Below are 23,009 nucleotides of genomic sequence, written 5' to 3'. Positions count from 1 at the left end.
AATGGCCGAATTCACCCAACCTTATTGCTATAGAATAAACACACAGTAATTGAAGCATAATGGAGATTTATTCACAAAAGCATCCACAGAGAAAGTAGATCCAATAGTAGATCCACTAGTAGACACCAGAGGGAGCTCCACAAACCATGTTAAACCCAGATAGACAGTACTGCTACATCTATACATTTATGACATACCAGATTTACAAATACAGTACTGTTTTTGTAGGGTGATTATGGTTTATTTACATTGAGGTTCTGGGGTCACGTGGAGTGTGTTATATACGAAATACCCCCCGCTCCACCCCACCTACCAATCTCCTACCTACCAACCTCCTCCAATGTACAGTATCTTCGTCAAATGTATATACTCTCTTTTTTTTACTCTTCTTGTATCACAAACAGTACTGTATTTGTAAATCTGGTATGTCATAAATGTATAGATGTAGCAGTACTGTATCTGTATGTCATGTATGTCATGTATGTTATGATGCATTGAAAATGGGGGACCCTGATGTAAACAAGACGAAAGTCTTTCTCTGGTCTACATCCCCTTAACAATTGTGTGTATTAAGCTGTACTGTATTGTACCCATTCTGCAATCTGGTAATAAAATGTTCAATCAAATGTTAAAAAATTAAAAAAAAATTAAACCTTTCATTCTCAAACATTTTGATTTTGGATTCCAGATCTCTAATTTCTTTCATTCTTTCTCTTGTCATTCTACTTGTGTAGCTTATAATTTGACCTCTAATATATGCCTTGAAGGCTTCCCATCTAATTGTGGCCGACGTTTGAGTCGTATTAATTTCAAAGTATATATCAATTTGTTCTCCCAAAAAAAGTTAACATTTTGGATCTTTCATCCATTTTGTTTGAAATCTCCATTTATGAGATTTGTGTATCAGTTTTGGTTCCACATATACCATAGACACAGCTGCATGGTATGATATGACTATGCTGTTGTGTTTACATCCTCTAATGTTAGGTAGTAGTTCTGCTGATATCAGGAAGTAGTCTATTCTGGAGTAACTTTTGTATGTACTCGAGTAGAGGGAAAATTCTTTCTTTGATGGATTTAGGTGTCTGCATATATCCAGTAGGTTCAGCTCTTTTATAAAATAGTGTAATGTTTTCCTGCATCTTGTGTGGGTATTTTCCACTCCGAAAGATCTATCTTCCTTTGGGTCGAGGGTGCAGTTAAAGTCCCCAGCGATAATATATTTGCCTGGTAGTGTTGAGATTTTTAGAAATAGATTATTATAGAAGTTAATGTCATCATTATTTGGTCCATATACGTTGATTAAATTGAGGTGTTCAGAGAGAAGGCGACCTTGTATAATCAAGAATCTACCGTTGGGATCCTTTATCACCTCTTCAATTTGGAATGGAATAGACCTGTGTATTAGTGTCATTACACCTCTAGCATTGGTAGAGTATGAGGTTGAGAAGACCTGTCCTGGCCACCTCCGTTGTATTTTAGGTGTGTCGTTCGCTAGTAAGTGTGACTCCTGTAAAAACACTATCTTGGCTTTTAGTTGTTTTATCCTGTTCATAACTTGTTTTACTTTAGTAAGCTTTTGAAGGCCTCTGCAGTTCCATGAAATATATTCAATTAAGGTATCTGCCATTTTGCATTAGTTCTTTTGTCTCCCTGAGACTGTTGTAAAGATTTGGATGGCATGGTGTAACGATATAGAAATAAGAAAAAAATAAAAATAAAAACTAATAAAGTTGGTTGGTACCATAGTACAGAGAGAGAGATTACCCCTAACATGCCCGAGTTGACCACTCGGGCAACCCTTAAAGTGGAGATGAAGCAGTGAGCAATGTGATCCTAGTTTGTTTGTTGTGTACCTTGTGTAAGACAGGGTTCTATAATCAAATGTGAAATCTATCTTATTTGTCTGAAAAATATAATATAATATCCCTGTTTTCAACATGGGCGCCGCCATTTTGTTGCTGACGTCATGGCTGACGTCATACCGGGGGTTGGGTGTATACACTCTGGTTAGCTGCCTATATTGAATGGGTCAGTCAGCAAATAAAATGTTGCCTACAAAACAACGGGACCGCGGTGGTTCTGTTTGTATTGCTCCTGGCTGTTCAAACTAATTTTACCATGTGAGAGAGAGGAAAGTTGGTTAATTTCCACAAACTACCAGTGAAAAAAACAGTGTTGTTGACATGTTGGCTCGGGCTGGCTGCACTCAGGCGGCGCGACCAGCCTGTTGGACAGGGAAGGAGGATCTGCAGAGAACACTTCATTGCCTCGGATTATGTTGTTGGGGTGGGATGTTTGTCCAGAAGACCACTAATCAGCTGAAGCCGGACGCGGTTCCCTCGGTCTTCGACAGACAGACCGGCGTTAGCTCTCGGGAGCGATCGCTAGCTAGTTGGCACCAGCCGGGGCCCGGCGTTAGCTCTTGCTAGCTAGCGTTAGCAACCGGAGCGTCGCGGAGCATTCAGCCTGCTGGCTACCTAGACCCACTTCAACCAGCGTCGCGGAGCATTCAGCCTGCTGGCTACACAAGCTGTGTAGCCAGCAGGCTGAATGCTCCGCGACGGCATTCAGCCTGCTGGCTACACAAGCTGTGTAGCCAGCAGGCTGAATGCTCCGCGACGCTCCGGTTGCTAACGCTAGCTAGCGAGAGCTAACGCCGGGCCCCGGCTGGTGCCAACTAGCTAGCGATCGCTCCCGAGAGCTAACGCCGGTCTGTCTGTCGAAGACCGAGGGAACCGCGTCCGGCTTCAGCTGATTAGTGGTCTTCTGGACAAACATCCCACCCCAACAACATAATCCGAGGCAATGAAGTGTTCTCTGCAGATCCTCCTTCCCTGTCCAACAGGCTGGTCGCGCCGCCTGAGTGCAGCCAGCCCGAGCCAACATGTCAACAACTGTTTTTTTCACTGGTAGTTTGTGGAAATTAACCAACTTTCCTCTCTCTCACATGGTAAAATTAGTTTGAACAGCCAGGAGCAATACAAACAGAACCACCGCGGTCCCGTTGTTTTGTAGGCAACATTTTATTTGCTGACTGACCCATTCAATATAGGCAGCTAACCAGAGTGTATACACCCAACCCCCGGTATGACGTCAGCAACAAAATGGCCGCGCCCATAATGCTAAATGCTTCAGAAATGTACACAACAAATCGTTTTTTCTTAGAAACTGCTTATTTTTATAACGTGACTTCTTCTGTGGCTTATCTAAATACTAATGTGATGCTATGAATATGTATTTATCGCACTGCTTCATTTCCACTTTAACCCTTACTAAGTAGCTTCCTTTTCGAGCTCGAAATATGTCCACATCACTGTGAAGAATCATATTTCCTTTACCTCTACTCTATACTACCTGAGGTGTGTGACCGTTGGTACAAGAAAAATCAAACATGAACATCAAATATAAATCAAGTGTGTGAACCGTTAAGCATTGGCACTACAGTACAGATGGCTTATGTCCACCTAGAATAGTATGCTACTAATGGTAAACTTTTGGTACACTTTTAGAGAGCTGTTTAGCCTTCAAAATAAACGTGTGAAAGTGTATATATATATATATATATAAAAATATACAAAAAAACAATAACAAAAAACATATACATTTCACTTGATTCAGTTTTTTTTTTTTTTTAAACAATCATTTGTTGACACTCAAAAGTCAACTGATTAACTGCCAGAGTCTTGTTTGGTGCCATAACATGTTGGAAAATATAACTTCGAAAGGCCTAAGTACATGGCCGCCTAGTTATAGTTGAAAGTGGGGGTGCAAGATTTTTTTGTATTCTTTTTTTTTTTACCTTTTTTTTTTTTGTGTGCAAGGGGTGGTTTGGAGGGGGTCCGGCACGACCCCCTCCACGGCAGATTTTTTAACATTTAATGAACACCTGTATGTGCAATTTCCTGCAATATAGAGCCTTCAATCTTGACCAAAATAAAGCTGCTCTTTTCACTATAAAACTCAGTTTATATTGCAGTATGATAGCTATAATAATAATAACTTCACTGCGAGGGCTCTTTTAGCTAACGCTAGCTAGGCACGTATGATAGCCAATTACTATTATAATAATAATAATAATAACTTTCCCATCCTCCCAAAGCCCCTCCGGCCCCGTTCACATCCGCAGCTCAGTACCAACAACAACAACAACTAATTGACGCTATCAATAGCCCCAGTGAGCGCGGCGGCTGAATGAATGAATGAAAACTTTATTTAACAGATTGCAGAATGGGTACAATACAGTACGGCTCAATACACACAATTGTTAAGGCGATGCAGACCAGAGAAAGACGTTTGTCTTGTTTACATCAGGGTCCCCTTTCGTGACTGCTGCACCGAGTGAATCCACAGTCACTTGCTCCTCAATGGGAAACCAACCTAGATTTACCATGAAGGACTGGTTCTGGCCGAACCGTTCGTTATACAAGTATCACAGAGACATTACAAAGGTGCTCACAGTTGCACGAGGGGTTCGCACAGAGATACGGGATGGTTTGAAAGCTCGGCGTTGCTAATAAATATTTTTAATATTTTTTTATAAACTGCTCAAAGCGGCATTATTTCCGCCGTTGGGTGATCACAGCGCCTGCGCACCATCCCGTATCTCTGGATTCACTCGGTGCAGCGCAGCAGCGCCGAGGCTCACCATATGAGAAATATTCAGTTTCAATCTGTTTGCGCATTTAGTATACAGTCACAGTGTTCGACTTACATGATGATTTGCTCCATTTTGATGTAAACGCCGAAGAATAATCCAGTCACAATGTTATCCAATATCCAGCCTGAATTTTTCAAGGGCTTTCGAAAAAGCCGCCTCCCCCAACATGTCGTATACGTCATGCCGACGAACCGTGGCCCGTGGGCACTGGATCAAACCATTAAAGTGGGGGGTCACACAATCTTTGGAAACTTAAAAACTTGCTATTAAGTGTCATTGCGTATTATTAATTTGATTGAAATTACTTAGTTATGGTTAGATTTATATATGGGGGGGGGGGGGGGTATATCATATTTTTCATATGATCAAAAAGTGGGGGAGCAAAACCAGCGTTTGCCCCCCCCATGTTCAATAGTCGTAGAGCACCCGCTCCGCGTGCTCTATTGCGCAGGCGTCTATGCCTAAGTAATGTTATGTTTACTATGTGTTACAAAGGATCAGATTAAACCGAATATATATATTTATTGATTGATATATATTGCATAGTATTTGTATATCGTTTGATATCCCTTGTATATTCCTTGTACATATACACGGAATATCCCTTTAGCCTAGTACAGACCATAATATTTAATTCTCCTATTGGACAGCGGTCCACAGGCGCCAGGGCCATGCCTCCAGAGTCAGGTTCAAGGCCACCGTCAAGACATGTCTGTACATGCCCGGCCTTGCCCAGGGATACGAGACAGAAATGAGGTTGGCACTAGATTGTTCGCCGTGCATATAAATATGGCGCAGGTGAATACAGAAGTAGAGTTACCCAATAAGTTGAAGCCTCACCCACGATACTCCGTGCGGTGAAGTATGGCCTGTTTGGCCCCAAATAGAGCATTGAGACCGCGTGCGAATTAATAACTGAATTGTCAGAGTTTGGCGCTATACCGTCGAGTGCGACATATTTCTATTAAGTCAGTAATAGTCTATTTGTGTATAGTGTATCGTGCGGCTAAAGTTCTACAGTGACCAGCATCACCAACGCTTCCTCGTATCAGCTAGAGTGCTTATCCAGGCTGGGCTGCTTTCATGGCGCTTTCACCCGAGGAGACCTAGACGAGAACCGCGTGGACATGTACACTGGATTAATCTACCCGACGACTACATAGCCCTTTGCGGCTGGATTATATTTGTTTTGGTCCTGTGATTTATGGAGCGGAGAATCGCCGACGCCTACACGTGTGGGATTTACCCTGTGAGGAGCCACGTCGAGTCTGCGCCTCAGAGAGCCTGAGGCCGGCTAGCTTTCTTCACTGTGGAGCTACAGTCTACGGAGAACAGCTGTATTCGTCTGTGGATCAAGAGACTATTGCACCGTCTCCTGTACTTGGAGTCTCCTTAGTCATCGTTGACCAGACTCTCTACTACCGACAGATCCTCTACCCCTGCTGGCTTACAACCGGGGGGACCCTTCCAGTATCTCCCGCTATATATTACTAGTGTACCATAGATATAATTCCCTAAGATTCAGGTTGTATAATTACCTCCTGCGTAACCAGAGAATGGACATTCATTATTGATTTGCCTACGCACATTCCTTTGCCTTATAAGCGCATCCAAAGTAAAATAGAGAAGTATATTATGTACCTTTTGCTGCAATAAATACTTAATTACCACTTTGTGTGGAACCAATTCATTGTGGGAAGTGTTCATCATATTTATATATCATGTACTGTATGGCCAGTAATTAAAGTACATAAAGCGGTAGTGGTTTAATGATACCATACTTATCAATACAGTCAGGGAATTGTACCCCTCAGTTACAATTGGTCCTTCGAGCCGGAGGGTAACTAGTGTAATATTAATATAGTGGTATTAATATTGACATGGCCTATGATGAACACTCCACAAAACGGTTCTCCTAAAGTAGATCGCCCGCAGCGTAGACGGCAGACACCTCAGTACTTAGAGGATTACGTTGCCAATATACTACCTAGCTTTCTACAGACGGTAAACGCGGAAAAAGTAGATAGTAAAATTATGTCCGACCCTATCGACCAGGCTACCCCGCCAATAGAGGCCCTAGTGGGTTCTAACGTAACTGACCAAGCTCACGGTAGGGACCAGGAGGGACCCGACATGACTTTACCCCCCGCCAAGACCGAAGAAGTAGTCCCCGGAGAGCTCCAGGATAAAGACAGCTCTCCAGGGATGGAACTCTACCCGCTACAAGAAGAGGAGAGCACCCCGGAGATGGATCTCCAGGACTCGCCACAGGAGAACAGATCTCCAACGAGTACTGCCAGGAGCGGATCACCTCAACCAGCGTCTTCCCCCAGCGAGGCGGACAAGATGCTGGCACAGGCATTCCTCGCCAGCCTAGCAGCCTCAACAGAGCGCGATCGACTCCAAGCACAGACGCTTAGTGAGCGCGAACATTCTTCCATGGAAAGAGAACGCCTTCAGGCGCAGCAACGGAGCGACGAAGATTGTATACGTCTAGAGATTAGACGCCTTCAGACGGAAGAGAATATGGTAAGGGACCGGGCCGAAGCCCAGCGCGCCGCCGCCGAAGCCCAGCGCGCCGCTGCCGGTGCCCAAAGAGAAGCAGAGCGCGACCTCGCTCTCACCAAGCGCGAAGCCGAGCGCGACCGATTACAAGCGCAGATAATGGAGCAGCTGATCACCAGGGCAACACCCCCTCCCTCCGCACGGGGTTCCAGGGCCTCGTCAAGACAAGGGTCAAGGGCACCCTCCCCTACCCGATCAAGCGACCCTGAGCCCGACCACCAGAGAGAGCCTATACCCCCCTCCGAACCCCTTCCCCGACCGGTCCAAGTGAGACCCAGCTACAAGGAAGAAACGGTCTACACCGCGGAGAGGCTAAATAGACGACTACAGGATCTAGAGGACCTGCCAGAGGAGGAAGAAGAGGGAGAGGAGGAGAGTCAAGCCCGACAGCAGCACAGTACTCCACAGGACCAGGAGGTCCAGTACAGCCCAGGCTCTACCCCCGCGGCTCTGCGCTACAGACCCCCGACTCAATTCACGGGTGAGCTTGACGCACGACCAGCCCCGAGGAACAGCACCTGGATACGCGGGCCATGGTACCCAGCAGGTACCAGCCCACCAAGAGGCGTAAGAGGAGACTCGCCTAGGAGGCCTCTCTTCCAACGCTCACCGATGTGCCAGCCATCCATGGCATCATACATTGGCACACCGACGTTTCCAGACTTCACCCACGAGAACAGAGCACAGTACACGGAGCTACGAATGTGCTTAGAGACAATGATGTCCGATGTAGCTGATGAACCGTACAAGTATGCTATCCTACTGAAGCACCTCAAGGTGCCCCGAGCGCACAATATAGCGCTGGCCTATGCCACCTCTACTACCCCATACACAGCGGCTCTAGCAGCACTCGACCAAAGATATGGACGCATATGGGACTACGTAATACAAGAGATAAGGCATATTGACCGCCTACCCCCAGCCACAGACAATCGCTCACTAGATGACCTGTCTATCAAGGTACAATCCCTGGTAGGGATGCTGGGGGCGCAAAGAGAAAAGGGTATGCACGAACTGTACGCGAACTCTAATGTCGAGAGGATTTTAGAGAAGCTTCCGCCCGCCCGACAAGAGCGCTTCAGGCGGCAAAGAGACCACCGTGATCCTAACGGTCCCGAGCCATCCCTCCTAGACCTAGCCGACTTCCTGGCGAGAGAAGTCAACAGCCTACGGTTGGATACGTTCATGCGGAGCACCCCAAGCTCCAGAGAGGGACCTAGGAGAGCAAACGATGGCCGAAGATTGGTGACCGTCATGCACCAATCAGAATCAGTACCGAGCAGCAAGAACCACAGTACCCCCTCGATGAAAGAGAAGTGGAAGATGGTGTGCCCGTACTGCGAAAAGGAACACTGGTTGTCACAATGTGACACGTTCAAGAAGATGACCGCCGACGAGGTGAGTCAATGGATAAAGTCCAACCGACGCTGTTACCGATGTGCGCGCAGTCACATGGCAGCCGATTGCCGCTTAAAGAAGAGGTGTAATCGGTGTGACGGAGCCCACCTAGATGTCCTACACGACAGTAACAGAAGAAAGCCTGCACCCTCAAGCAGCACAAAGGCAAGTGTTATGTACATTGACCCCGCCAGCAGCGGGGGCGCCCGGGTGCTCTTAAAGGTGGTCCGCGTAACACTGAGTTACCAAGACAAGGTCATGGACACTTACGCCGTCCTTGACGACGGGTCAGAGAAGACCCTTCTCCTCGCGTCCGCTGCGGCCCAGCTGGGGCTGCGGGGGAGCGAAAACCAGATGACGATTCGGACAATAAGAAGAGATCTAAAGACGATAAAGGGCGAGAATGTCTCCTTCACTATTGCAGCAAGCGGGCAGCCAGAGAGACGGTATAGGATTACTAATGCTTTCACCAGCCAAGAAATAGGCCTGTCGCAGTACACCTACCCCATCGCCAAGCTGATGGATAAATATGTGCACCTGCGTCAACTACCTATACCGCTCATAGACGGTGCCACCCCGACCCTGCTGATAGGCTCCGACCATGCAGACCTCATCGTCCCGATAGACCGGGTCCACACAGGGCCCAGAGGCTGTCCTGCAGCAGTCGAGACCCGCCTAGGATGGACATTACAAGGCCCCCTCGCTAAGTCTCTTAACCGAACAGCAGCCACTAACTGCCTCCACTCCAGAGTGACAGAAGAAGACACCACTCTCCTACAGCATGTCGAGAGGCTATGGACACTAGAGACAATGCCCTTTAAGAACGAAAAGAAAGACATTCGTTCCAAGGAAGACATTTACGCTATAGCCCTCGAGCAGGGGACAAAGAGAGTCAAAGTCAACGGAGTGATGAGATACGCAACTCCACTCCTGAGGCGAGAGGGTATGCCTACCTTCCACGCCCCAAAAGAAGCGACGGAGCGGTATCTATTGAACACAGAGCGGCGCCTAGCCAGAGACCCCGCTCAAGAGACGGTGTACCGCGCTGAGATTAACAAGCTAATCACAGCGGGACACATAAAGAAAATTGACATTAAAGAGGCCGATCAGACGACCGAATCATGGTACGTGCCGCACCACAAAGTCCACCACAACGGCAAGGATCGTATTGTGTTCAACTGCAGCTACCAGATCGGATCACAAAATCTGAATAAAGAGCTCTTGCCCGGCCCAACACTCGGCCCCTCTCTACTAGGCGTGTTACTACGTTTCCGCCAAGACAAGGTGGCCATCAGCGGCGACATCAAAGGGATGTTCCTGCAGGTGAGACTAGTGGAGGAGGACAAGCCCCTGCTGCGGTTCCTATGGAGAGAGAGGATCGGGGATGAGCAACCAGCCATCTATCAATGGGAAGTCCTCCCTTTCGGAACCACATGCAGCCCATGCTGTGCTACGTTTGCACTGCAAAAACACGTCGCAGAGGACCCAGCAGCTGATGAAGAGGTCCGACAAAGTGTAGGAAATAGTTTCTACGTGGACAACTGTCTGCAAAGCGTCTCGACGCCAGAAGAAGCCGAGGCCCTTCTACTCAAGCTCCGCGCCTCCCTGATCAAAGGCGGCTTTGATCTCAGGCAGTGGGCCAGCAGCGACCCGCAAGTATTGCGCAGCCTCTCCCCCGAGGACAAGGCAGCAAGCAGCGAGACCTGGATGGCGACCATCCCAGGAGAAGCCCAAGAAATGACATTAGGACTAGTCTGGCGCTTCAAAACAGACTCGCTCCATTATAAACACACACCCCTGACCAAGGAGCAGGGAAGGTCGACTGCACTACCGACCACCAGACGGAGTGTATACAGAACACTCGCCAGACAATATGACCCGTTGGGATGTATTCTACCTTACACCACCAGGGCAAAGATGATTGTAAGAGCGTTATGGGACAAGGACCAGGGCTGGGACGACCCCATACCCGAACACCTTGCATCCACATGGAGAGAGTGGGAGACGGAACTCAGCTCACTCCCAGGTGTCAACATACGCCGCAGCTACTTCCCACCCACAGTGAGGCCGGAGACGTGCCAGATGGACCTGCACGTCTTCAGCGACGCCTCCGAAGTAGCCTACGGTTCGGTGGCCTACTTGCGTGCCCGAGAGGAGGGAGGAGAAATACATACTGCTTTCATCCTGGCTCGCTCAAGAATAGCCCCACGAAAGCAACAATCTATCCCGCGTCTAGAGCTCTGCGCAGCCCTAGCAGGAGCGCAACTCGCCACGTTAATCCAACGTGAACTCACCATTCCGGTGCAAAGAACAATCTTGTGGTCAGACTCCACGACAGTACTCACATGGATCCGGTCTGATTCGTGCAGATACAAGGTCTTCGTGGGAGTCAGAGTCACAGAGATTCAAGATTTAACAGAAGTAGCAAGCTGGAGGTATGTGGACACAAAACACAACCCAGCTGACGTCATCACTCGGGGAATGTCCCTGGATGACCTCACCCGTCACAACCTATACAGTGACGGGCCAGAGTTCCTCAAGCTCCCGGAAGAAGAGTGGCCTACACCCACCCCACGGGAAGCGAGTAAAGAGGAGGCCGAAAACAAGAAATCTATGTTCTGTGGATTGAACACACTCGTCTCCACAGACCCCGACATAGACGATTGCCTCACCCTAGAGAGTGCGCAGCTAAAGACATTCCTGTGGCACCACCCAGAGGTTCAGCTCACTACTGACATCACAGCAGCTGACTACGAAGAAGCAGAACTCGTTCCCCGATGAGCTAGACTGTCTACAGGGAGCAAAGCCCGTCCCATCAGACAGCAGACTGCTCCACCTAGCCCCCGAGAGCGACGCCCATGGTCTCATCAGAGTGGGTGGTCGTCTGCGGAGAGCTCCAGACTTACCGGATGACGTCAAGTACCCGATAGTCTTAAACAGCCGACACAAGGTCACAGAGCTGATCATAAAGAAATACGACGAGGATGTGCATCACGCCGGGGCAGAGAGAGTCTTCGCGGAGATCAGACGTCGTTATTGGATACTGCAAGGGAGAGAAGCAGTGCGGCGCTTCCAGCGAACCTGTCTAGACTGTCGTAAGTGGCGAGCGCAGCCCAGTATACCCCGGATGGCTGACCTACCTCCCTGTCGCCTCCGACTCGGCGACAAGCCTTTTCACTCCACCGGTATGGACTGTTTCGGCCCGCTGTATATAAAGAAAGGAAGAGGAACCGAGAAGCGGTGGGGTATTGTATTCAAATGCATGACCACCCGAGCGATGCATATAGAACTCCTTCCAACCATGAGCACAGACTCATTCCTTATGGCCTTCCGAAGATTCACATCGCGGAAAGGCAAACCGTCTATATTATTGTCTGATCACGGGACAAACTTCAAAGGCGGAGAAAGAGAGCTGAGAGAGAGCTTCCAAGCTATGGGCCCAGAACTTAAGACCCACCTCGCTCCATCCCAGATTGACTTCCAGTTTAATCCCCCGAACGCACCTCACTTCGGTGGGACTTGGGAACGAGAAGTACGTTCAATAAAGACAGCCCTGTACGCCGTGCTTGGGGCCCAGACCGTGGCGGAAGAAGTCCTAATGACAGTCCTCACGGAGATCGAGGGAGTATTGAACTCAAAGCCCCTCGGTTACGTCTCAAGTGATGTAGCAGATGTCGACCCAGTCACCCCCAACACACTCTTGATGGGGCGGCTGGACCCCGCGCTACCACAGACAATGTACAGGCCTGAAGAAGCGAACGGCCGAAGAATGTGGAGGTACAGTCAAGTATTGGCTGACAAGTTTTGGAACAGCTTCCTACTCCACTATCTACCGTCTCTACAGACCCGCCAGAAATGGGTGAAAGAGAGAGACAATTTGACAGAAGGAACAGTCGTCATGATTATCGACCAGTCACTACCCCGAGCTATGTGGCCGGCTGGCCGCGTAAGCAAAGTGATCACCGGTGCCGACGGAAAGGTCCGAGCAGCCGAAGTGCTCGTCCAAGGACGGATCTACACCCGACCCGTGGCGAGGCTAAAAGAACTGCCAAGGCTCCCCGATACTATCGATGACGACCATGACCCCATGACTTTGTGAACTGCCCGACCCCTCACAACAGACATTGAGTAGTGGACAGTGCGGTTAATCTGTCTCTGCTTAGCTAATTAGGTGGGACTAATTAGGAGGCGGCTGTTACAAAGGATCAGATTAAACCGAATATATATATTTATTGATTGATATATATTGCATAGTATTTGTATATCGTTTGATATCCCTTGTATATTCCTTGTACATATACACGGAATATCCCTTTAGCCTAGTACAGACCATAATATTTCATTCTCCTATTGGACAGCGGTCCACAGGCGCCAGGGCCATGCCTCCAGAGTCAGGTTCAAGGCCACCGTCAAGACATGTCTGTACATGCCCGGCCTTGCCCAGGGATACGAGACAGAAATGAGGTTGGCACTAGATTGTTCGCCGTGCATATAAATATGGCGCAGGTGAATACAGAAGTAGAGTTACCCAATAAGTTGAAGCCTCACCCACGATACTCCGTGCGGTGAAGTATGGCCTGTTTGGCCCCAAATAGAGCATTGAGACCGCGTGCGAATTAATAACTGAATTGTCAGAGTTTGGCGCTATACCGTCGAGTGCGACATATTTCTATTAAGTCAGTAATAGTCTATTTGTGTATAGTGTATCGTGCGGCTAAAGTTCTACAGTGACCAGCATCACCAACGCTTCCTCGTATCAGCTAGAGTGCTTATCCAGGCTGGGCTGCTTTCATGGCGCTTTCACCCGAGGAGACCTAGACGAGAACCGTGTGGACATGTACACTGGATTAATCTACCCGACGACTACATAGCCCTTTGCGGCTGGATTATATTTGTTTTGGTCCTGTGATTTATGGAGCGGAGAATCGCCGACGCCTACACGTGTGGGATTTACCCTGTGAGGAGCCACGTCGAGTCTGCGCCTCAGAGAGCCTGAGGCCGGCTAGCTTTCTTCACTGTGGAGCTACAGTCTACGGAGAACAGCTGTATTCGTCTGTGGATCAAGAGACTATTGCACCGTCTCCTGTACTTGGAGTCTCCTTAGTCATCGTTGACCAGATTCTCTACTACCGACAGATCCTCTACCCCTGCTGGCTTACAACCGGGGGGACCCTTCCAGTATCTCCCGCTATATATTACTAGTGTACCATAGATATAATTCCCTAAGATTCAGGTTGTATAATTACCTCCTGCGTAACCAGAGAATGGACATTCATTATTGATTTGCCTACGCACATTCCTTTGCCTTATAAGCGCATCCAAAGTAAAATAGAGAAGTATATTATGTACCTTTTGCTGCAATAAATACTTAATTACCACTTTGTGTGGAACCGATTCATTGTGGGAAGTGTTCATCATATTTATATATCATGTACTGTATGGCCAGTAATTAAAGTACATAAAGCGGTAGTGGTTTAATGATACCATACTTATCAATACAGTCAGGGAATTGTACCCCTCAGTTACACTATGGGTGAAACAGAGGATATGTGTTACATCACCTATCTACGTTTGAGGGGCACGTTACAGCAGCAGTCAGTTGTGTAGTTTACTCCTCGACAAAGGTAAGAGAAAAAGTAAAAATAAAAAATAAAAGTGAGAATGCCGAAGCAACAGTTCATGTTATCTGTTGCTTCTGCTAGGCTAACTGCATCAGCCAAACAGCTAACGCTGCCCTGTTATTTAGCCTGTCGGCTAAGTAGGCTACTGGTGGTAAACAATTATAAGGTTGTATGCTTATTGTGGATAACACAAAAGATAGGTTATATAGTGTTCGTGTTTATGTAGCCTACTCACCCGCCAGGACAAGAAGTGAAAGTTTAACATTTTCCGAGTGTCCTCGATAGTCCATTCTAGGTTAACTGGCTCAGTTATACATCTAGCACAGCCAGCTAGCCTACTAGATAGCTTGTCGGCTAACCTGCCAAGGGAGCATGTCTATGTTCCCCGGGTCCTATGTTCCCCGGGTTCTATGTTCCCCGCTTTGATTGATTGATAGATTGAACATTTTAGACCACCAGCCCTGATTCCAAACTCTAACCTTAACCAGTTCGAACGAGGGCCTAAGCTTAACCGTTCGAAACAAGGCGGACATTAATAATTAATAAAATAATAAAAATGTATAAAATGTTCAATCTATTAATCAATCAAAGCGGGGAACATAGAACCCGGGGAACATAGGACCCGGGGAACATAGGGATGATTTATTTAGGCACAGTCACCGTTTTCAGATAGTTTTGGGTGAAGTCGGTTGCCAAAGCTGAGTCTTCGAATCTGTGTGTTGAGTTGTCCGGTAAAGTTATCCTCAGAACTGCAGGATAAACAAGTCCATACTTCACTCCAGGGCAGGTTCGCAGCAGGTGTTTCACCTCTCCAAAGCTAGCTCGCTTCTTAGCTATTGCCGTTGTATAGTCCTCGAGGATAGAGATCCTTTTCCCATCGAGGAGCAGGGGAGACCTTTTCCCCGCTTGCTGCATCATATCGTTGCGTACGTGAAAGAAGTGTACCCTGATGACAAACGGTCGTGGGGGCTCTCCTTCTCGGGGGCGGCTCCGCAGGGTGCGGTGAGCCCGGTCCAATATTGGCTTCTCCTCCAGGCCGAGTAGCTTTTGGAGCAGCCCGGCTATGTACTCCGTTGGTTGTGGACCCTCTGCTCCCTCTGGTACACCTACTGTAGCATATTTTAGCAAAGATATCAGTCTTTTTTGATCCACTTTTTCTCCCATTTTCTATATTTTCTCCCATCCCAATTTCGTATCGTCCAATTCAACCCTCCCCTGTCACGGACGCTGTTCCTTGCCTCCCACAAGCCGGCTGCAATGTGGACTAAGTCATACATAGCACAAGTCCCTCCGGTACTTGAGGTAACAGCAGTCGCATCTTTTCACCTGCGCAGCTCGATCTCTCAGTGGCGAGGAGTAACGCGTGGGAGGCTCACGCTGCCCCCGACACTTCCTGATTCTACTGCGCAGGCGCACCAACCGACCTGTAGGAGTCGCTGTCCACAACGCCCGATCCCCACCCATCAGTTTCCCACCCCCTAATACGGCCAATGTGTATTAGTACGGACGACCAGCTAAACTGAAAGCAAATGTGGAGCGCTGGGATCGAACAGGCGAGCCCAGCGTCTCCAGATTTCGTGGCGAGTGGCCTTGCCCACTACGCCACGTAGCCGCCCGCAAAGATATCAGTCTTAAGAGAGCCCATCATGGCTTGTAGTAGTCCAGCAGTTAGGATCCCGGTTTCGTCGCCGGCCTTTATTCCTTTTCTTTTTACAAAACAAGACAAGACAACAACACAATACAGTAATAATAATAATAAACAACAACAATAGTAGACAGGACTTCCCATGACAATAACAGTAATAATAACATAAAATGATAATAAATTGGACTAACAAAATAATAATAAAAAACGGAGTATAAATTAAATAAGTCGCCACTGAAATTCTAGGTAAAGGAATAGGAAAATTAACCCCTTACTGTATAGTGAGCCTCCTGAGCCCCCTCCATCTCCAGATCCGGCAGCCACGGATCCCAACCCGGAGGACCCACAGTCCGGCGCCCCCCCGCGAGCCAGAGCACCATGCCTCTTTGATGCCTCGGCCCGCAGAGACCGCGAACCGCGAAAGGGATATCCTTTCTCCAAATCGTATCTAGGGGTAGGTCCTTATATGAGGACATAAGTAAGTGGCGATAAAAGTCAGAGACGAAGCCTCTCGATGTCTCCTTGTCATAAAAGAATTTGTGAAACCGGTGACGCTCTAGTGGAACATCCCATGGAACGCCATGAGCCCTCAGAGCTGCTCTCATTTGTAAATAAAAGAAGGATGTTCTGGGGAGATCATATCCGTTGGATAGATCCTGGAAAGAGCGGAGACCAGAGTTATCGAAGATATCCCCCAATGTATGGATACCTTTCTTTTCCCATCTAGGGTACCTAATAGGTTGTTGTGCAATAAGGAGTAAATTGTTATTAAATAGAGGGGAATGCGTGTGCCATTTATGGCGGTTAGTGCACGCTTTCTGGGTGTCACGCCAAATCTGGATCACATGTGTGATAAGAGGGCCAAACAGTAATTTGCATTGCTTAATTGAAATGTTGGTATACACAATATCCTGAAGTCTATAAGGGGTCACTATCTTTTCCTCCAATGGTCGCCAGGACACGGCTGCTTGTGCGTCAAACCAAGTGATGAGCGGTCTCAAAGAGAAAGCTTGAAAATAATATTTGAAGTCTGGAAATGCTAAACCCTGTCGAGTTTACTTCTCTGTGCAGTGGATCTCTTTAAGCATGGGCGTTTGTTGTTCCAGACGAATTTATATGCAGCAGAGTACAGTTTTTGCCAGTAACCAACAAGAGGAGGTAACGGTAGCATGGAGCTGATAAAGTTAATTCTGGGTAAAACATTAATCTTAATTATTGACGCACGGGCCTGTAATGCATTTTTTTTATTTGGACCACCTGTTGAAGTCATTCGTAATCCTGTCACCCAAGCTGGAGTAGTTATACTTTACTGTCTGTCTAATAGTGGGGAATATTTCAATCCCAAGACACTTAAAGTGCTCTACCATGAGTATGTTTGCTGGGAGGATGGTAGCCTTCGCCATCTCATTGAGTGGAAGGAAGGCCGATTTTGTCCAGTTGATCTTAAATCCAGATAGACTGCCAAAATCATCTATTACTTGGAGAATATGAGGTGGGGTTCTGCATGAATAAAAGTACATCATCTGCGTATAAGGTGATGTGTGCCCTTAATTGAAACAGGGGATATAATCTGGGATTGTCTTAAGTACTGAGCTAGACGTTCAAGGGATAAAGCAAAGAGTCCGGGGCTAAGAGGACAACCCTGTCTAGAAGAGCGCGAGACAGAGAAGAGTGGCGAGCAGAGTTTCCCTGTTAAGATCATGGCCGAAGGCCCTGTGTAGAGAACTTTGATCATGTGAATGAACCCCTCACCTAACCCCATCCGTCTAAGGACTCCCCACAAATAAGACCACTCCAATCTGTCAAAGGCCTTCATCGTGTCTAAGGACATGACAGCTGTAGGAGTTGTGACATCCTTGCTGGGATCAATCACGTGCAGTAACCATCTGATATTGTCCGTGACCAGTCAGCCTCTTATAAAGCCAGTCTGATCGGGGTTAACTAGAGATGTCATATGCTTTTGAAGTGGGATGGCTAGCACCTTAGCATATAGCTTGAGATCGGCTCCGAGGAGACTTAAGGGTCTATAGCTGCCACATTCTGTGGGATCCTTAGCTTTCTTGAGTAGAACTGGCCCGTATCTTCATAGCTAGTAGGTGACTAAGTCTAGAGCCATGAAAGTATTAGTGTTGTCTTGTTCTGTGCATTTGAAATTCAGAACGTTGTCTTAAAATGGAGTTAATCTCCTTTTTCACCACCTTAATTTGGAGCTCCAGTCGGCTAGAGTAGTTGTGCTGCATAGAGGACATCATTGTTTTATGAAGCTCTTCCAATTCTACCAACTTGGAGAGACGTCCGTTGCGGAGATTTGAAGCAAAGAGAGTGGTGTTACTTCTAATAAAACCCTTAACCGAATTCCATAACATTCTGGGGTCCTGTACCGATCCAGCATTAAACTGCAGGAATTCAATGAGCTTCTCCTTAAATTGCAGGTTGAATTCCCCGTTCTTCAGCAGCGTTGAGTTAAAGCGCCATCTAGGGACACAGGATGTTATTTTACTGAGTGAACCCTTAAGAAGGATGTATTTGTGGTCTGACAGTGCAATGGGCCTCAAGTCAACGTCAAAGCTATCGAATAGCCTAGAGGAAGAAAATACATAATCAATTCTGGAAAAAGTCTTATGTCTCGCGGAGAAAAAAGAGTAGTCTCACGCAGTTGGGTTGAGCAACCGCCACATATCACTTACCCCCGGGTCCTTAGACCAGGCACGTAGGGCCCCGGTAGCTTGCTTCTGATCGGGGGTTTCAGCGTTACTGGACTTATCAATCAATGGATCCCAATTGGCATTAAAATCAGCACCCACTATAAATGAGTACTCAGGTAGTTTCAACATCGCTGTAGTGAGTACAGCATAAAAGTTAGCGTCATACACATTAGGGGTGGCGTAAGCGGCAATCAAAGCAATTTTCCTGTTAGAGTATTCCATTTTAGCAATAGTAATTCGACCATCTGCATCAGACCACACGTCTAATAGTTTAATTTTCAACTTTCGTTTAGCTACTATGGCTACTACACGGGACTTAGTGCTAAAAGAAGAGGAGCTTATGTTATGATAGAATTTATTTGCCAGTCTTGCATTGTCAGTCATTAAAAGATGCGTTTCACTCAGTAAAGCAATGTCCACCTCCTGCCTTTTCAACCATGTTAGTACACGTTTATGTGGGATATTAAGACCCCCTGTATTCCAGATCAAGATGTTTAAATTAGCCATAGTCCAACCAGGTTGCAGTATGACTGCACGTGATTCCTTTGAAGTAGAGCACTATAACATATACACATCCCCACGTTAAGGTCCTGTTGGGTTTCGATCCTGAGCTTGAGAGCAAACATAAAATAGAGCGAGTCATAAGAAAAGAAAAACAAAAATCCCAGTATCCCCCCCTCCCCTCCCTCCTCCCCCCCTTCAAATATCTTGTCCAATGTCGATCAAACATCCGTTGGCAACTATGACCGGGTCACAGCAACCATAACCACATTACGTAACTTAACCATACCAAAAATTGTACATTGTAAAGATTTAGAAAAAGGGAACCCCCTTCGCTCAACAGAGAGAAGAAATCTATATAGAGTTCAGTGCAAAGAACAGTGTGCGGACGATAAAAGCACTTAAAACACAGTTTGTCCGAGTTAAACTTGAATTAAGGGAAGTACTCATATCAAATGTTGAAATAATACTACAGCGATAAACCTCGAGCATTACCATGCTGCCATCGTTGGGGTAGTGCAGCGACGGCGGCCATGAGCACTGCCGCACTGCTGGGAAAAGAAAGAAAGTTAAAAACACATATCAGCAGTCTTAGCTAGGAGAGTCTTGATCTGCTACCCGCAGATAGCTCGCCGCAAGGGGGTCACCCCCCTTGGTTGAACGGTTCATAAGCACATAGTCTGTTTGAGTGAAACTTGTGATATTAATTTCGCCCGGGCAGAGCTGGACAAAGATAATATACGTAACAATCTAAGCGCAATTCAATGCATAGTTCGAGTGACAGACGATAAAAAAAAATCCGATAAAGGTCGTCTGAATTACATTTCAAATAGTTAATATTCATGCCCGTATCTGAGACAATACCGTATAGAGAAATCAAGTGTTACCGTTCCGAGGACTGAGAATCTGCGGTCGGCAGAGCTTACAATAGTGCTAGCTTGGATAGCTGGTATGCTAGCAGCCCACGTGTGGAGCCGGCCCCATGCCTCAGAGCCGCTAGCTTGGACAGCTGGTATGCCAGCAGCCCTCGTATGGAACCTGTCCCATGCTTCAGGGCCGCTAGCATAGATAGCTGGCATGCTAGCAGCCCTCGTGTGGAGCCAGCCCCAAGCACCTGGCTCCAGCCCCTCAATCTCCGTCGCTCGAGGTCTGCTCCACCGTGGGCGGTCTGTTCCTCTCAGCCGGGATGTTCGTCATGCTTTTCCGAATGAAGTCCTCCGCCTCGGATGGTGACTTGAATAGACTGTTGTACGACACAGCTCCTCTGCCCGTCTTCACCTTCAGCGTTGCCGGGAACAATAATATGTATACCTCCACCGCCCTTTCACGGGCGAGATCCATGGCTCTGGCGAAAGCTCTGCGCCGTCTCGCTGTGCAGTCACTAAAATCTGCGGCGAATCTCAAAGTACGGCCGTCCACAACCGGAGGATTCATCCTGGCCTCCTTTAGTATATCCTGTCTTGTCTGGAACCTCAGGCAGCAGAAAATGAACGTGCATGGATTTGTACACTCGCTTTTCATCTGGGGAGCGGCTCTGAAGATCCTGTGCGCTCTTTCTATCTCGGGGCAGGCTAGCTTCGGGAACCACTTTGGTATCATTTTCTCGAGGAACTTATTCGGCACGTCCTCCTCAATCTCATTGGGTAACCCGTATACTCTAACATTGCATCTCCTGCCACGATCCTCCAGATCTGCAGTCTTCATCTCGTAAGCCCGCAGCTTACCCTCCAAGGACGATATCTCCGTGGAGTTGGTATCAGCCACCTCCATGACAGTGGCTAAGCCCTCCTCCACCACGGCTAACCGTGTATCCATGTTAGCTACCGTCTCCTGTAGCGCATCCACCCTGTCGGTAGCCTCTATTTCCTCACGGAATATAGATCTAATGGACTCCTTATCAACAGCGTTCAGCGTTCCCATCATGGTCTGTGTCTGTTTAGACATGTTTCTAACTAAAAATAAAAGCGGATGGTATAAAATAAAAACTTAATCAATCTTAATGTGGCGCGGTTGCTGAGCTCCCAAAAAGTCAACCCGCCATGCGCTGCTGACCAAACCGGAAATGTATGTATTTTGTTTTATTAATATGCAATTAAAGCTCTTCTTCCCTTCTGTACCTTAACCTTGACATAAACATAATTTAACCCCAAAAGCCACATAATTTGTAGCATATGCTAGGAATCCTTCATGAGAACCAGGGATATGGTCAGTCAGAGTTTGGGATGCGGGGGGAGTCTTTTATAAAATAACATCATATTAAATGCATGCACATCATTTGTGATTTTTCATTCATTTGAAAGGTCAACATTTTACACCAGTTTTAGAACGTTTTACACTACACACAACAGATTGATTGAGACGCAGCCGGTAGCAACAAGGCACTTGAACTTTATAGCGCGCACTGCAGACAGGATCATATAACAGATGCAGAGTCAACAGAGATTAAACAGATTAAAACTGAAGACATGAATAATTATAGGCTTCTAAATGTCGGTGCTAGTCACAATAGAATGAAGTGACAACAACACTGCACACAACATAAATCACTGTCTGTGTTGCTGAAACATTTTAGTGACGACATCAGGCCAGCCAGCCGCCAGCAGTATACATACTATTGTAACCAAGACCAAGCAAGTGAGCAGGGGTGTAAAGTACTTGAGTAATTGTACTTTGTTACAATGCTTAAGTACTGTCTTGGGGGATTTGTACTTTACTCAAGTATTATTAGGTTTGTATACTTGTACTTTTACTCAATTACATTTCAGAGGAAAAAAACATAGTTTTTACGGGTCCTACTAATCACCCCAAAGTACCAGAAAATACCCTAAAGTACCCCAAAATACCCCAAAGTATACCCCAAAGTATACCCCAAAGTATACCCCAAAATACCCCAAAATACCCCAAAATACCCCAAAGTACCCCAAAATACCCCAAAGTATACCCCAAAGTACCCCAAAGTACCCTAAAATACCCCAAAGTATACCCCAAAATACCCCCAAAGTACCCCAAAATACCCCAAAATACCCCAAAGTACCAGAAAATACCCCAAAGTACCCTAAAATACCCCAAAATACCCCAAAGTACCAGAAAATACCCCAAAATACCCCAAAGTATACCCCAAAATACCAGAAAATACCCCAAAGTATACCCCAAAGTATACCCCAAAATACCCCAAAGTACCCCAAAGTATACCCCAAAATACCAGAAAATACCCCAAAATACCCCGAAATACCCTAAAATACCCTAAAATACCCCAAGATACCCCAAAGTATACCCCAAATTACCAGAAAATACCCCAAAATACCACAAAGTACCCTAAAATACCCCAAAATACCCCAAAGTATACCCCAAAGTACCAGAAAATACCCTAAAATACCCCCAAAATACCCCAAAATACCCTAAAATACCCCAAAGTATACCCCAAAGTACCAGAAAATACCCCCAAAATACCCCAAATACCCTAAAATACCCCAAAGTATACCCCAAAGTACCAGAAAATACCCCCAAAATACCTCAAATACCCTAAAATACCCCAAAGTATACCCCAAAGTACCAGAAAGTACCCCAAAGTACCCTAAAATACCCCAAAGTATACCCCAAAATACCCCAAAGTACCCCAAAATACACCAAAGTATACCCCAAAGTACCCCAAAATACCCCCAAAGTACCCCAACATATCCCAAAATACCCCAAAGTGCCTGGAAATATACCACAAAGTACCACAAAATACCTACTCCGTGGAGTTGGTATCAGCCACCTCCATGACAGTGGCTAAGCCCTCCTCCACCACGGCTAACCGTGTATCCATGTTAGCTACCGTCTCCTGTAGCGCATCCACCCTGTCGGTAGCCTCTATTTCCTCACGGAATATAGATCTAATGGACTCCTTATCAACAGCGTTCAGCGTTCCCATC

The 23,009-nt window shown here is 46.9% G+C and overlaps 1 protein-coding gene across 1 annotated transcript in view; it reads left to right on the top strand.

The window, feature by feature from the left end:
* tbc1d32 (TBC1 domain family, member 32) overlaps positions 1 to 23,009 on the top strand; it is a 267,311-nt gene that overhangs the window by 103,170 nt on the left and 141,132 nt on the right. The gene's annotated exons all lie outside the window — the stretch shown is intronic.

The sequence above is a fragment of the Notolepis coatsorum genome (genome assembly GCF_963971535.1).
Source record: "Notolepis coatsorum genome assembly, chromosome: 5".
Lineage (NCBI taxonomy): Eukaryota > Metazoa > Chordata > Actinopteri > Aulopiformes > Paralepididae > Notolepis > Notolepis coatsorum.
Note: the sequence above shows the minus strand (reverse complement) of the source record. Positions and strands in the feature narration are given on the sequence as shown.